Source organism: Gossypium raimondii, chromosome 1 (assembly GCF_025698545.1).
Source record: "Gossypium raimondii isolate GPD5lz chromosome 1, ASM2569854v1, whole genome shotgun sequence".
In the NCBI taxonomy this organism is placed as follows: Eukaryota; Viridiplantae; Streptophyta; class Magnoliopsida; order Malvales; family Malvaceae; genus Gossypium; species Gossypium raimondii.
Window position 1 is genome coordinate 30,246,722 of NC_068565.1, and position 15,878 is coordinate 30,262,599.

At 35.4% G+C, this 15,878-nt stretch overlaps 1 non-coding gene across 1 annotated transcript; it reads right to left on the reverse strand.

The window, feature by feature from the left end:
- Positions 1 to 9,315: 9,315 nt before the first annotated feature.
- LOC128032792 (small nucleolar RNA R71) lies at positions 9,316 to 9,422 on the reverse strand. The gene has a single exon (XR_008189117.1). It is a non-coding gene; the product is annotated as a small nucleolar RNA R71 (small nucleolar RNA).
- Positions 9,423 to 15,878: the final 6,456 nt, after the last annotated feature.

The following is a 15,878-nucleotide window of genomic DNA, read 5'->3' on the forward strand; positions in this document are numbered from 1 at the left end:
AAATAGATCGGCAACATGGGTTGCATCATCAGTCTTATGGCATGGAATGAAATGAGCCATTTTAGAAAATCGATCCACAACCACAAAGATGCTATCTCATCCACTCTTTGTCATTGGTAAACCTATTAGAAAATCCATTGAAATGTCAGTCCAAGGTGAACTAGGAACAAGAAGAGGAGTATATAGACCATGAGGCATCACAGTGGATTTAGCTTGTTTACAAGTAATGCAAGTAGAGCAAATTTTCTCAACAAGTTTTCGCATGTTAGGCCAATAAAAATGCTCATGTAAAACATCATAAGTCTTAGTGACTCCAAAATGACCCATAAGACCACCACTATGAGCCTCTCGAACCAACAATTCTCACATTGAACACTTTGGTAAGCATAGTCTATTATTTCGAAAAAGATAGCCATCATGCTTATAAAATTTGTGAAATGCACCATGTTCACATGCGTCATAAATGCTTGCAAAAACAAAATCAGTGGCATATAAATCTTTGAGATACTCAAAACCTAATAACTTAGTATGCAAAGTACTAAGTAAAGTGTACCTCCTTGATAGAGCATCAGCCACAATATTATCTTTACATTTCTTATACCTTATAACTTAAGGAAAAGATTCAATGAATTCAACCTACCTCGCATGTCGCTTGTTCAACTTACCTTGTCCTTTTAAGTGCTTAAGTGATTCATGGTCAGTGTGAATCACAAACTCCTTTGGTAAAAGGTAATGTTGCCAAACTTCTAGTGCCCTTACCAAGGCATACAACTCTTTAACATAGGTCGAAAGTTCCAATGTGCTCCACCAAGTTTCTCACTAAAGTAGGCTAGTGGTTTACTATCTTGCATGAGGACGGCACCTATACCTACACCAGAAGCATCACATTCAATCTCAAAGGTCTTTTCAAAATTAGGTAAAACAAGAATAGGAGCATTACACAATTTATCTTTAAGTTCCTTAAATGCTAATTAAGCTTATCTGTCCAATGAAAAGATACATCCTTTTAATAAGTGCGATCAAAGGCGAAGCAATTGTGGAAAAGTTACGAACAAACCTGCGGTAGAAACCGGCTAACCCAAGGAAAGACCTTACCTCAGAAACAGTTTTAGGGATAAGTCATTCTTTAATTGCCTTTACCTTCTCCTCATCCACATGGATTCCTGTAGAACTTATCACAAAACCCAAAAAAACAAGCTTATCCATACAAAAGGTGCATTTTTCAAGATTAGGAAAGAGTCGTTCATGCCTTAACACATCCAATACTAATTTAACATGCCCAACATGATCATTCAAAGTTTTGTTATGAATCAGTATGTCATCAAAATACACAACGACAAATTTTCCTAAAAAAGTTCTAAGTATGTGGTTCATTAATCTCATGAATGTGCTAGGAGCATTAGTTAAGCCAAATGGCATGACTAACCACTCATACAGGCCATACTTAGTCTTAAAAGCAGTTTTCCATTCATCACCTTGTTTCATTCTTATTTGATGGTAACCACTTTTTAAGTCAATTTTAGAGAAAATGCATGCACCATTAAGCTCATCCAACATATCATCTAATCGAGGAATTGGATATCGATACTTTACCGTAATCTTGCTGACAGCACAACAATCAACACACATTCTCTAAGAACCATCTTTTTTTGGGACGAGAAGTACAGGGACCGCACAAGGGCTTAGACTCTCACAAATCAACCCTTTCTCTAAGAGATCTTCAACTTACCTCTGCAACTCCTTAGTTTCTTCAGAATTTCTTCGATAGACTGGTCTATTCGGAATACTCAAACCAGGCACAAAGTTAATTTGATGTTCAATACCTCGTAAAGGAGGTAATCCCTTAGGCATTTCAGACGGAAATACATCCTCAAAATCTTGCAAAAGATCAACAAAACAACTAGGCAAATGTGTATTAGGGTTAGTAAAAACAAAGTTTTCTTAAAACCTAATAATTACAAATGTTTGTTTTCTACAAAGAGCAAATTTGATATCTCGAAACCTAGCAAATAAACTCACTCTCTCATCTCGTGACTTGTGTGTGCAATCACTTAACAATGTTGGGCCTTTAAGTTGGCTTTTAACACTAAGGGCCTCTTTACTCTCAGCCTTTTTTAATGATTTTAACACTAAGGGCCTCCTTACCCATCTCACTAGCAAGTTTGAGTTGATCATTGTAGACTTCTTGAGAAGGAAGTGGAGCCAAAGTAAACTTCTTTCCGAGGAACACAAAGGTATATTGGTTAAGGAAACCATCATGATTTACTCGTCGATCAAACTGCCATGGCCGTCCAAGTAATATGTGCCCAGCTTGCATTGGAACAACATCACACAAAACTTTATCAGAGTATCTACCAATGGAAAATAAAACTAAGCATTGTTTAGATACTTTTACCTCCCCACTATCATTCAGCCATTGCAAGCGGTATGGCCTTGGATGCTTCACACAAGGTAGGCCAAGTTTCTCATCAAGGGAAGAACTCACCACATTGGTGCAACTTCCACTATCGATGATCAATGAACTAGGTTGTCCACCAATCAAAAATCTCGTGTGGAAAATGTTATCTCTTTGTTCGTGCCCTACCTCTTTAAACTGGACATTTAAAGCCCTTCGAGCAACAAGTGCTTTCTCACCATACTTTAAGTATTCTTCATACTCATCATGAGTATGCACATCATCAGCATCTTCTAAAGGAGGCATCTCATATTCGTTATCAGACTCAAAATCAACCTCGCCATCTTCTCAAATCACCAATGACTTTTTATTAGGGCATTCTCGAGCATAGTGACCCCTTCCTTGGCATTTGAAACAAGTAATATCTTTTGGCTGCTTAATGGCACTAGGAGAAGTAGAAGAAGAAGATGGAGCTCGATTAGTAGAAGTGGAACCTTTAAATGAATTAGGCATACCTCTATCATTGGAGTAAGTTTTAAGGCTCATTTGGCTTGAACCATGCATCTCTCCCATTCCATAATCTATCATCTTGTTTTTGCCAATTTCCTCTCCAAGGAGGATTAGAAACTGAACTAGCACCCCTCGTTGTCCCTTTCTTTCGTAATTGCTTTTCAATGGTGAGTGCGGTTTGAAGCATCTCTTCAACATCCATGTAGTGTTGTAACTCAACTAGATTTGCAATCTCAGGCTTTAGGCCGGCAAGGAATCTAGCCATAGTCACCTCAGCCTCTTCAACAAGATTGGCTCTAATCTGAATAGTCTCCATCTCTTTGTAGTAGTCATCCACAGATCTATCTCCTTGAACAAGATGTTGGAGTCTTTGATGGAGTTCTCGATAATAGTATGGTGGAACAAACCGTTTTCACAAGATGCGCTTCATTTCAACCCAAGTAGTAACAGGTTGCTCTCTATAAAGAATCCTGCTTTTACATAATTGATTCCACCATGTTAGTGCATAATCAATGAACTCAGTGACAGCGTATGTTACCTTTTTCTCATCAGAGTAGTTGTAACAAGCAAAGATTGCTTCCATCTTTTCCTCCCAATCAAAGTAAGCATCAGGATCATTCTTCCCTGAGAAAGAAGGAAATTTTGGTTTGGGGGTGTCATTGTTTCGTTCCAACCTTTCTATAGGTACATACTTGGACTCAAAGTCATCATCGAAAACATGGTCCTCCATTCGTTTAAAAGTTCGATCGCGCAAATTTGATCGACTTATAAAGGCTTCGTTCAACTTCTTGTAATTATCAGCAATGTATCTCTCTTGAGTTGTAAGTTTTGCATCAAGATACTCCCGTTGCTCTTGTAACATCTGGGTCATGCGATGTTCGAATTGAGTTTGCAACTTTTTCATCTCTTTTTGTAACAACTCGACCAAAAGATCGTTCTCTCTTTTTTGCTCATCCTCTTCATTTTTACTAGTTTGGGATCTAGTGATCGGCATGGTATCTGTGAAAAAATCACACAAACAAGAACAAGAAAGAAAAAATAATAATAACCTCACCGTTAGCTCTCAAAAGAATAACTCTCTGAATGATTCAAAACTTGTAAATATGTTTGGAGAGGGTTACTAATCAAGATCAAATAACGGAGCTGCAAACTTAAAAGAAACAATGAAGATCCTAATTGCTTTAAGAGGCCAATAAACTTGACGAGGCAATTTGTAATGGAGGCTACACGGATGAAGGAATTGTGCGTGCCTTTAATATCTGCTAACACAAGAAGAAACAAAGTGTTAGAAAGCGTAAGAGAAACAAAAAAAACGTAGACCTACAACGATCCCTAACTCTGGAGTCAAAGAAAAGCTTTAATAAGTAGAAAACTTAAGAAACTCTACCCAATTTAAAAAAAAAACAAAAATCAAAAACGTTCGGTGTCTTAAGATTTTCAAAAAATTGAAGCTTTAATTATACTTGAGTCAAGAAAAGAAGAAGGAAAAAAATTCAATTTTGGGAAAATAATAATAATAATAGGAAAAGCAAAAACCTACGTATGAAAGGTAGGCAACTTTTTTTTTGCGCTTTTTGCTTTTTTTTCTGTTTTTCTTAAAGAATAAGAGGAGAATAAACACAAACTTCAAAGAAAAAAAGAAAAGAAAAAAAGAATCGACGAAACCGATGAAAAGTGTTTTTGGTATTTTGACTCGTTTGGAATTTGATTTTAGCTTCAAAAATAACACCGACTGGCCTGAAACTGATACCAACTGATGCGGAACCCCGAATCTAGACACAAGAGAAACAAAAATTAGAAATAAAAACGAGAATAAATAATAATAATAATAATAATAATAATAATAAAAGGATAGATTTGCCCTATGGAACCCTTGGTTAACTTGCAACCAAAAACGCCAATGATTGAGCGGTTCCCTACGAAACCCCTAGAAGAAGAACCTCTAGAAACACTGATGAACGGGAAGAAATTTGAATATTTGTAAATCTGAAATACCCTCGAAAGTAACAAACTCCAAACTAAATAGCAAGAGAAGAATCACTCTACTCTCAAAAATTTGCCTCACACAAATTTGGAAGAAAACAAATACTCTCTTTTTTATGTGTCCTCCAATGTGTAGAAAACAAGCCTATTTATAGGCAAATTACAAGAGTAATTGAATCCTAATAAAAACTCTTTAAAGAGTAATTGAATCCTAATAAAACTCTTTAAAATTATCTAAGAAAATAAATAAATAATAACCTAACCAATAAAATTACTTAACTCATAAATGATGTGTCCCAACCAATGATAATTAAGTAAATAATAATAATAATAAGATACATAAAAGATTAATCCACCAATTTATGGGCTTTCACTATTCCAAGATGGTCCAGTGAATTGCATTCCCGTATTTGTCAATGTCACGAACATGATGAATTAAATTTGTAGCAACAAAGTCTTGGACAAAAGCATTCATCTTTGATTTTAATTATCGTGCCTTGCTTCGAGTGATTGGACCACAAGGAAAAACAACCCCTTGAGTGTCACCTCTTTGGCTCGTATCAAGAACAGTCTGGATATCATTCTTGAGTTTTGCAGACATGCAAAAACTCAAAATGATAACTTAAAGTCTGGCTCTCAAAAGAAGCAGACTACAGTAGTGAATCCCTAAGTAGTAGAATGGTCAAGATTTTGCCATGGCATTATTAGGATATAGAAATAAAATCTGAGCAATTCCAACATTTATCATTCAACAGTACAAATCTTCCCCACTTATTATTTGAGAATTGTGACATCATGTCAATTGCCCTAGCATTTTTTCATTCATAATTTATTTTATTAATCCATTCATTAATTCTCTTCATCAACTTGTAATTTTTTTTCTTTTGCACAATTTATGTAATACCCTTATCCCGTAACCGTCGCCGGAATAGGTAAAGGGCATTACAGGACCTTTATTTCAATTCGGAACAGTAAAACATTAAACATTTACTAAATATCATCTCAAACATACCAAATTCAGTGTCAATTTCAAATAATAACTTCATATCCAAACATATGTTCATATCTCATTTCAATACATTATAAAGCATACCAAAAACCTTGTTAAACCATATCAAAATCTTACCAAATTCAAAAGTAACACATACCAAACCAAAAACTTCCAACTCAAGCCATATCATATAACTTGATCAAACCCCAAAATTTATACCAACATAAGTGACCAAATAATTCAATCCATAAACTAGCTTATACATGCCATATTTACATTATTTACATAAGATCCAAAAGTACCGAATATCGACTGAATAGTGTGATAGCAAATCTCTGACCGAATATCGAGCTAGCTTTTGAAATCTATAGGACATAAGAAAAGAACAAAGTAAGCATTAAGCTTAGTAAGCTCATATAATGTAAAATTAAACTTATCAATTTAACATAAAGCATTATAGCAATTAAAACCAACTCATTTGTCACAAAGCCTTTTCACATATATGACATTCGTTCGTACGTCATTATAACCTATATTACCATTTCAGTACAATCCAACCAAATTTTTTTCTTGCCAAATGCATAAGCATATAAAATCATCCATACCATGTAATTCACATAACATTATAGCAATTTATTTCTATTTGTATAAACTGTAATTCATTCATATAACCAGTAGTTCATTCGTATAAATAATAATTCATCCATATAAACACATATCTTATTCATATGATCATTAACAGTAATTATGCCCGTTGAACTTCGTAGAATATTGATAGATACTCGGGTGATACACACAAAGTGTATTTATCGGTAATTTGTCAATCCATTATCCTTTCCGCTCTTCCGAGCCATGAATGATAAACTCCTCCTAAGCTGATAAACAGTAGGCTCTATTGAGCTGAAATGGTAAGCTTTGACGAGCTGAACAGTAAGCTCATACGAGCTGAAACGGTAAGCTCTAATGAGCTGAAAATAGTAGGCTCTTACGAGCTGAAATATCGGTAAGCTCATACGAACTGTGGTGAGTCCGCAACAAATGCAGGAGCTTGACCAAATCGGTAACCCTAGTGACATGTCACTCGTATCTAACAACTTCTTACGGTCCAAATGGGACTCGGTAACTATTCAAATTCATCATTAAAGCATTCAATGATCAATAATTCAATTTCTCAAATCACATATATATAATCTATTCAATTAAATACATACATTTAAATACTCAATTTGCATACCTTCCCAAATCACATATATATAATCGATTTAATTAAATACATACATTTAAATACTCAATTCGCATACTTTCTCAAATCATATATATTATCAATTCAATTAAATACATACATTTAATTACTCAATTCGCATACTTTCTCAATCACATACATATAATCGATTTAATTAAATACATACATTTCAATACTCAATTCGCATACTTTCTCAAATCATATACATATAATCAATTAAATTAAATACATACATTTAATTACTCAATTCCCTACTTTCTCAAATCACATGCATATAATCAATTGAATTAAATACATACATTTAAATACTATTGCAATTTTTAATAGTTCGATTCTAGCTATATGGACTTACCTCGTATTTGCTCAGATACTTTCGTCTACCCGTCTAACTTTTGTTTCCCCCGATCAAGTTCTGATATTTGCTTATCTTGATCTAAATAATATCAATTCAATATTTTCAATAATTATTCAATTCAATTTAGCCCAATTCACAAATATTTGGAAAATTACATATTTGCCCCTATACTTTTAACTACTATGCAATTTAGTCCTTTTCACAAAAAATGGCAAATTTACAGAATTAAACCAAAACCCATTATAGCCAAATTTCACTTAACCTCATAGCAGCCCATATTTTCATTTTATTCACATTTCTAACCACCATATTTCTATCTTTTACAAATTAATCCCTTTTTTTACATTTTTGTCAAAAATCACTTTATAAAACTTGTATATCTATTAACAACCATCAATATTCTACCATTAAACACCCAAACAACCAAGAATTCAATAATGGCTTCAAAATCATCAATAATTTCAGAAATTAAAGCATGGGCTAGCTAGATTGAGCTGCAACGAGCTCAAAAACGTAGAAATCATTAAAATGGAATAAAAATCGTACCTTAATTGAGGATCTAAGCTTGGTCGAATGTAAAAGCCCTAACTTTGGCTTTCTAAGCTTCAAAATTGGTGGATTAAATATGAACACTCCAAATTTTGTTCCGTTTTTACTTTAATTCTAATATTAATAACCATTTTACCAAATTAACCTTTATTATAAACCATAAAAATAATTTCCACTAAGCCCATATTTGTCCACCCATGCAACTAATGGTATATTTACCATGCAAGGACTCAAATAATTAATTCCATAATCATTTAAGCCATTTTACTACTAATAGAACTCATCTTTTACGCGTTACTCGATTTAGTCCTTTTTACTGGATTAACCATTTAATCGGTAAAATTTCTTTACGAAATTTTCACACGATAATTCTTTCATGCTGTAAAACTTATTAAAATGATAAAGTAAATACTTTGACTCGGTTAAGTGGTCCCAAAACCACTGGTTCAATCAGACTCAAAAACGGGTTGTTACAATTTAATTAGTCAATTTCATAGTAATAACATAACCATTTTTTATCAATTTTAATCCCTATGGAGACGATACTTACTCATCACCTTATTACTTGATTTGACGTGTATACTTGCACATTCGCATTACACATTCACATGCGACAAGTTTTTGGCGCCATTGCCGGGGATCGACAATATTGGTGAAAATTTGGTGTGTTATTTTCTCTTTAATTTTGTTACCTTCACTTATTTAGTTGTTCTGATTTTCGTTTTTTAGGATTTTTTTTGGTGCATGAGTAGAGATATTTCTGCACTTGAAGAGTATTCTTTTGATCCAAAAATTGAGAAAACCTTGAGAAGGAGAAAAGAATTGCAATAAATGGAAAGAATTAGAAATGATCAGGTCAGAGAAGATTCATTACGTTAAAATGGAAGAGATGGTGATATTCCTCGAATAATAGATGATAGAGACAGACCCATTAGAGAACATGTAGTGTCGATCTTAGATAATGTGAATCCAGGAATTTTCAAGTCACATATTTAAGCTCAACACTTCGAGTTAAAGTCAATGATGTTTCAAATGTTACAAATGTAGGGCAGTTTAGTGGATTGCCTACTGAAGATCCACGATTGCACTTAATACTTTTTCTGGAAGTCTGCGATTCATTCAGGCAGGAGGGTGTTCATGAAGATGCCCTGAGACTGAATTTATTCCCCTATTCATTGTGAAATCATGCCAGAGAATGGTTAAAAGCATTACCACCAGGTACAGTGGCATCTTAGAATGAACTTTGTCAGAGGTTTCTATTAAGATATAATCCTCCAAACATGTATTCCAAATTAAGGAATAATATTACGTCCTTTCGGTAATCTAAGGATGAAACATTATATGAAGTATGGGCTCGATTCAAGGAGTTAATTAGAAAATGTCCAATGCATGGTTTTCAACTTTGGACGCAAATGGAAATATTTTGTAATGGATTTAATGTGCATACAAGGATGGTGGTTAACGAATCTGCCAATGGGAATTTGCTCGATAAATCATATAATGAGGCATATGAAATTCTAGAGAGGATAGCAAACAACGATTATTAATACCCCACTACAAGAGTAGGGACCAGTAGAAGAGTTACTGGAGCAATGGAACTTGATGTGATTCCTTCCCTAATAGCTCAGGTATCATCTTTAACGAATATAATTAAAATATTAAAAAGACCTGTAACACCCCAAACCCGGCCTAAGAGTTATGGCCGAATCTGGCGGTTTCACATTGAGGTGTTTAGCGAAAATTGAACTCGTTGGTAAAAATTCGTTTCTAGGTTTAAAAACCCCTTTATTATTATTTAACAAATCATCTAGTCAAAAATGTTTAGCTTGTTATCTGCTATTGTTATAAAAGGTTGATCTAAAATCTCGAAAGCTTTTGAAAAATCTGATGTTTAAATCTCGTGTCTTCGAAAACAGTAATTATTTTGAAAATTTGTCTTCTGCTAAACTAACAGTTTAAAATAAGTAAGCAAAAGCCCAATTAAAAATTTAAACAAACATAAATGGCCTTATTACAAAAAACAAAACCCAACATAAACTTTAAATTTATTTAAAAGTAATATAGATCAGCTGTAGTTGTGTGGCCACCTCCGAGTCCCTCGCAGCACCAAGCCGCCTATGGCTAAGGATTACTTGTACAGTACAAAGGAAAAGGTGAGTTTACGAAACTCGGAGTGTTATCCCCTACCAAACAGTCAGCATACAAAATGTAGTAACAGTCTGGGCCTAAGCCCTATTCAGTAACAGTACAGTGTGGGCCTTAGCCCAATACAGTACAATGTGGCCTTAGCCCAATACAGTAACAATGTGGGCCCAATGCAGTAATATGTGGGTCTTAGCCCAATACAGTAACAATGTGGGCCTTCGCCCAATACAATATCGGTACAGTGCAATAATGCAAACCATCTCAATCCAGCCAACACACCACTCCGTACCACCAACACACCATGTAGGGATAAAATTGACCCACCCAGCCAACACACCAATATCGCAGAAAAGCTGCCAATAATATTATCGCGGTGAAGTCGCTAATAATGATATCTCGGTAAGTCGCGATGACGATATCGCGACAAAGTCGCCATGAATAGTGTACTTCCCCCATAACAGTATCTCAACCCCATGCAGTATGTCATGTCATAAATCATACGTGTATGCAGAATGTCATACTCATTCATAGTCATACGTATCATAGAGCAAATCAGTTATACATAACATAAGGCCATATTAGTCATTTCATCTCCTAGAGGTATAACAGTCATATTACCCTATAGGGGGTATTTCGGTTATTTTACCCTATGGGAGTAATTCGGTCATTTTACCCTATGGGGGTATTGCGGTCATTTTACCTTATGGGTGTATTTCGATTATTTTACTCTACGGGGGTATTTCAGTCATTTTACCCTACGAGGGTATTTTGGTCATTTTACCCTAAACCCTACAAAGGTATTTCAGTCATTTTACCCTATAGGGGTATTTCAGTCATATTACCCTATAGGGGTATTTTGGTCATTTTACCCTATGGAGGTATTTCGGTTATTTTTTTCTACAGGGATTTTGGGGTCTCGGTGAAGATATCAACCTCTCAAAAGGTCCGCAGTCACTTCGAGCAACTCAAGTAACCTAAAAGGTCATAACAGTGAAAATGGGCCCAAAGCCCATTACTCGGCCCAAGTGGGCCCACACACTCGTGCGGCCCGTTCTACCCAATTTTCGCCACAGTTATGAGATCTACGCAACCCAGTCTAGAATTTGCCACTAATAATGGATTTCATCCGTGGGAGGCCTACAAGCCCATTGAGCCCACACAGCCCATTTTGGCCCAACGTGGCCCATTACGACCTAAGCCCATGAAAATGCTCATGCAGGCCTCTACAGTTTATCACCCGTGATTCACAGGCTTGGCTTTCCACACGAGCGATCGCACACTCGTGTGGTCTCAAAGCCGTGTTTCGGCTTTTCGGCTTTTGTCGTTCTATAGTTACAGTAAGGTGGTTACACACCTAATGCGATTTGCAAATTCCCTTTGTTCCGAACACTCTTATTAAAAAAATCAATGATCATCGCACCCTTGGTTCCCAGGCAATGTGTCAATCAACCTCGACCACCACCAGTTAGGAATGGAAGCAATGCAGGTTGGAGAAAGCGACGAAAACCTTGAAAACCTTGCCGATCTCCCATCGAGAACAAGGAACAAATGAGATGATATATAACTCTCCACAACAACAACCTCCCCAAATCCCAATATTCCCTCCTCGAATCTCTCCAAATATCTCTCCTCAATTCTCCAGTGTAAACTCCATTTAGCAGTATTTCAATCCAACTCTACCACCCACACAAATTAGGCAGCAAAATAAATACTCCCTTTTTGATGCGCCACCACTCGAACTTTAGACCCCATGTACCCTCCATACGACCCTTACCACTAGAGCAACAACTCCTTTCTATCATATTTTAACCACAATAATTTAAGAGCCTACTATCTAGATCCAAGGATTTTATTCACCTAAAATAAAAAAAAAATTCATAAGCCAAGGCTTGAACCCCTGACTTCTCAGACACTTCCAAACACTCCTAAATCACTTAACCACTGAAGTAGACATTCATTTATGTTACTTCCTTGCACAACTAAATATTTATGTCCAGTTTCCTAACTGTTCCCTTATTCAAAACCTATTTCTTCTAGGCCCAAAATTCGGGGTGTTACAAGACCAGTTGCAATGCAGGAAATGAAATGAGCTGAGTTAGCATGTGTTTATTGTGGAGATCATGTTTTTAATGAATGCCCATCGAACCCAGCCTCAATTTATTATAAGGGAAATTTTAATCGCAGCAATAACAACCCATATTCCAACACATATAATGTAACACCCATAACCCGTATCCGTTGTCAGAATAGGGTTACGGAGCATTACCAAAAAATTTTAACTTAAAACATTCAATTTCAACCATTTTATAAATCATGGCATAATTCAATCAAACTCATGCCTAACGTCCCATATTCAAGCCCTCGAGGCCCTAGAAACACTTTAGAAACGATTTGGGACAAAATCAGACACATTTAGAACTTCATGGAAATAGATAAAAATTTTCACACGGCTGTATGTCCAGGCCGTGCGGACATTCGAAGTAGGGACACACGGCCATGTCCCAGCCCGTGTCTGTGCCCGTGTAACTCTCTGACTTGGGTCACATGGCCAAGCCACACGCCCGTGTGTTAGCCCGTGTGCTAGGCCGTGTAACTGCCTAACTTGCAACCCTTTGAAACCTACAGTGGACACAGAGCCGTGTCGCATGGCCGTGTGTCACACACGGCTGAGACACACGCCCGTGTGGATAGGAAAATGCCTAAAATCAAGCCATTTCTTTCACCCTTCACAAGCACAACTTAGGCATTTTTGCATAGATGATAAAGACTTCTAAACATGCTCAAAAAAATGCATAAAAAGATCCATACAATAGGATAATAATCCATACAACCAATATGCCATATAAGCACCTCAAACACATAACATACCTAAATATGATCACACCTAACCATTCATCAACTAGTTTATCTTCATACCAAATTAACCACAAACCAAACATACCAAACTAGTCATTCAAAACATACTTTTACTTGGCCAACCAATCCACAAAGCATCAAACTGCCAAAAGCACAACAACCAATATACCATATTTATAAACCAAACATATCAACTTAATTCATCAATAAACCAAATCTATCCATAAGTGTTTACTTTCATAACATTCTATTTGTATCAAAAGATATTTGTTCACAAACTTAGACAAGTACTTAACAATCTAGTTTAGTAATTCAACATATTATATCAAAACAAACTATATAGCCATATATACATGCCATAACCCTAATGAGAACAAGAACTACCAACGTCGATAGATAGTGTGAGCCATAGATCCGATCTGTCCAAAAGTCAACGGTAATGATCTACAAAACAATACATAAAAACATATAAGCTTACAGAGCTTAGTAAGAGCGTAGTAAATATTTTAACTTATCATCAATTGAATGCAACTTTTATTTTACTCGATTGAAATTACCAAAGTATAAACTAGGGCACGTATGTGCAATCAAGAGTACCGAAGTACAAACAGGGGCACATATGTACAATCAGGGATACGAAAGTACAAACAAGGGCACATATGTGCAATCAGGGGTACCGAAGTACAAATAGAGGCACGTATGTGCAATTAAGGGTACCAAAGTACAAACAGGAGCACATATGTGCAATCAGGGGTACCGAAGTACAAACAGGGGCACGTATGTGCAATCAATATAATTAACATTAGTATTTTATTACATGGTTATAAAATGAAAATATATATGCATGGAAATTGAATTATACATTCTAAACACTATGAACTTACATTAACAACTAGCGCGTAGGAGTACGATCGAGCTAACCCGTACCTTTTGCCTTCCATCGGTTTATAATTGGCTAAGATATATCTTGATCTAAATAAATAATTATTTTCAATTAAATGTTTCAATAAAATCTCAATTATTCAATTTGATCCACAAAACATATTTTTACATAATTATAATTTTACCCCTAACATTTTAACTTCTTACAAATTACTCCTTCGTACAATGAAATTCATGCAATTTCATCACTACTCAAGATAGTTGAATTTCATATAGGTCTATATCAACTCATACAATTCATTATTTCATAATTTTCACCATATACTTTACACATTTTACAAATAAATCCCTATTTGACAATTTCAACAAAATTCACTTTACAAAAGTTGTTTATCTATCAACAAAGATTCATTTTCTTCCATCAGACATCAAAAACCACATGAATATATTCATGGAAAAACCCTAACCTATTAAAAGTTTTGCAAATTAGTCCATCGACTAGCTATATTAAGCTACAACGATTCTGAAAACATAAAAATCATTAAAAGCGGGACAAATTTCTCTTACATGCAAGCTAAAAAAGTGACCGAACCATGAAACCTTAGCTATGGCTTTTCTCCCTTCAAAATTTCGGTGGATGAACACTTAAGAAGATGATGCTTTTGTTTATTTTATTTTAAACTTAACTAATTTATTAATTTACTAACTTAACCTTCATTTAACATCAAATTTTCATTAATGCTTAGCCATATACATCCACTAACTTCATTAATGGTCTAATTACCATCTAAGGCCTTTCACATTAAAGTTTCATAGCCATTTGATACCTTTAACTACTAGAACTCTACTTTTGCACCTTTTTCAATTTAGTCTTTTTTACTTACCCAATGGCGTGACATTCTTCATTATTAGCAGCCCATTTCAAGGCATCAAATACATTGAAAGTAATTTGCTAATCATTTACCCTCATGGTCAGTTCGCCTTTCTGCACATCAATTAAAGTCCTGCCAGTAGCAAGAAAAGGTCTTCCAAGAATAATTGGCACATCCTAGTCAGCTTCACATTCTAAAATAAGGAAATCTACATGAAAAATAAATTTATCTACCCTTACTAGCACATTTTCAGTTTTACCTTCTTGATGTCCATAGGATCGATCAGCTAGCTGCAACGTAACAGTAGTAGGCCCTGCTTTTCCAATTCCTAGCTTTCTAAAAATAAACATGGCCATTAGATTTATACTTGCTCCTACATCACATAATGCCTTACCAACATAATGATTTCCAATTGAACATAGGATAGTGAAAATTTCTTGGTCCTTCAACTTTAGAGGTAATTTATTCATCAACATTGATGTGCACCCTTAAGTAAGAGCAACAGTCTCAATTTCTCCCAATATGTGCTTCTTTTACAGTATATCTTTCATAAACTTTACGTAATTGGGCATCTGCTCCAAAGCTTCTACTAGTGGTATGCTGATATCGAGTTGTTTCAAGACTTCCAAAAATATTTTGAACTGAACATCCTGTTTAGAATTATGGAATCATTGAGGTAAAGGTAGAAGTGGTCGTCCTTCAGTTTGTTGATATTGTTTTGTTGTGGCATTTTTATTGGCAACAGGATTTGATTCTGCTGCAACATTCTTCTGTTTACCCTTTTCGGGGGCAGTATGTTTTTAGTTGATTCTGAATTCTTTCCATGGTTGAGTTTGGAGTTGTCCTCTTCTACAGTGCTGCCTTGAACAACATCATCCAACTATGTCCCACTTCTGAGATTGATAGCCTTGCACCGTAACTTTCCTTGTGTTCTCAAATTCTTAGTATCACTTGGCAATTCTCCTGGTGGCCTTGATTCTCAAGAGCTTTGAGGAACGCAGCTTGACTTTGAATTACAACATCATTCTTGGTCATATGTTCCTTTAGCATGGCTTCAATAGAGGTAGAAGATGATGCTTGACCCTGTCGAACATTTT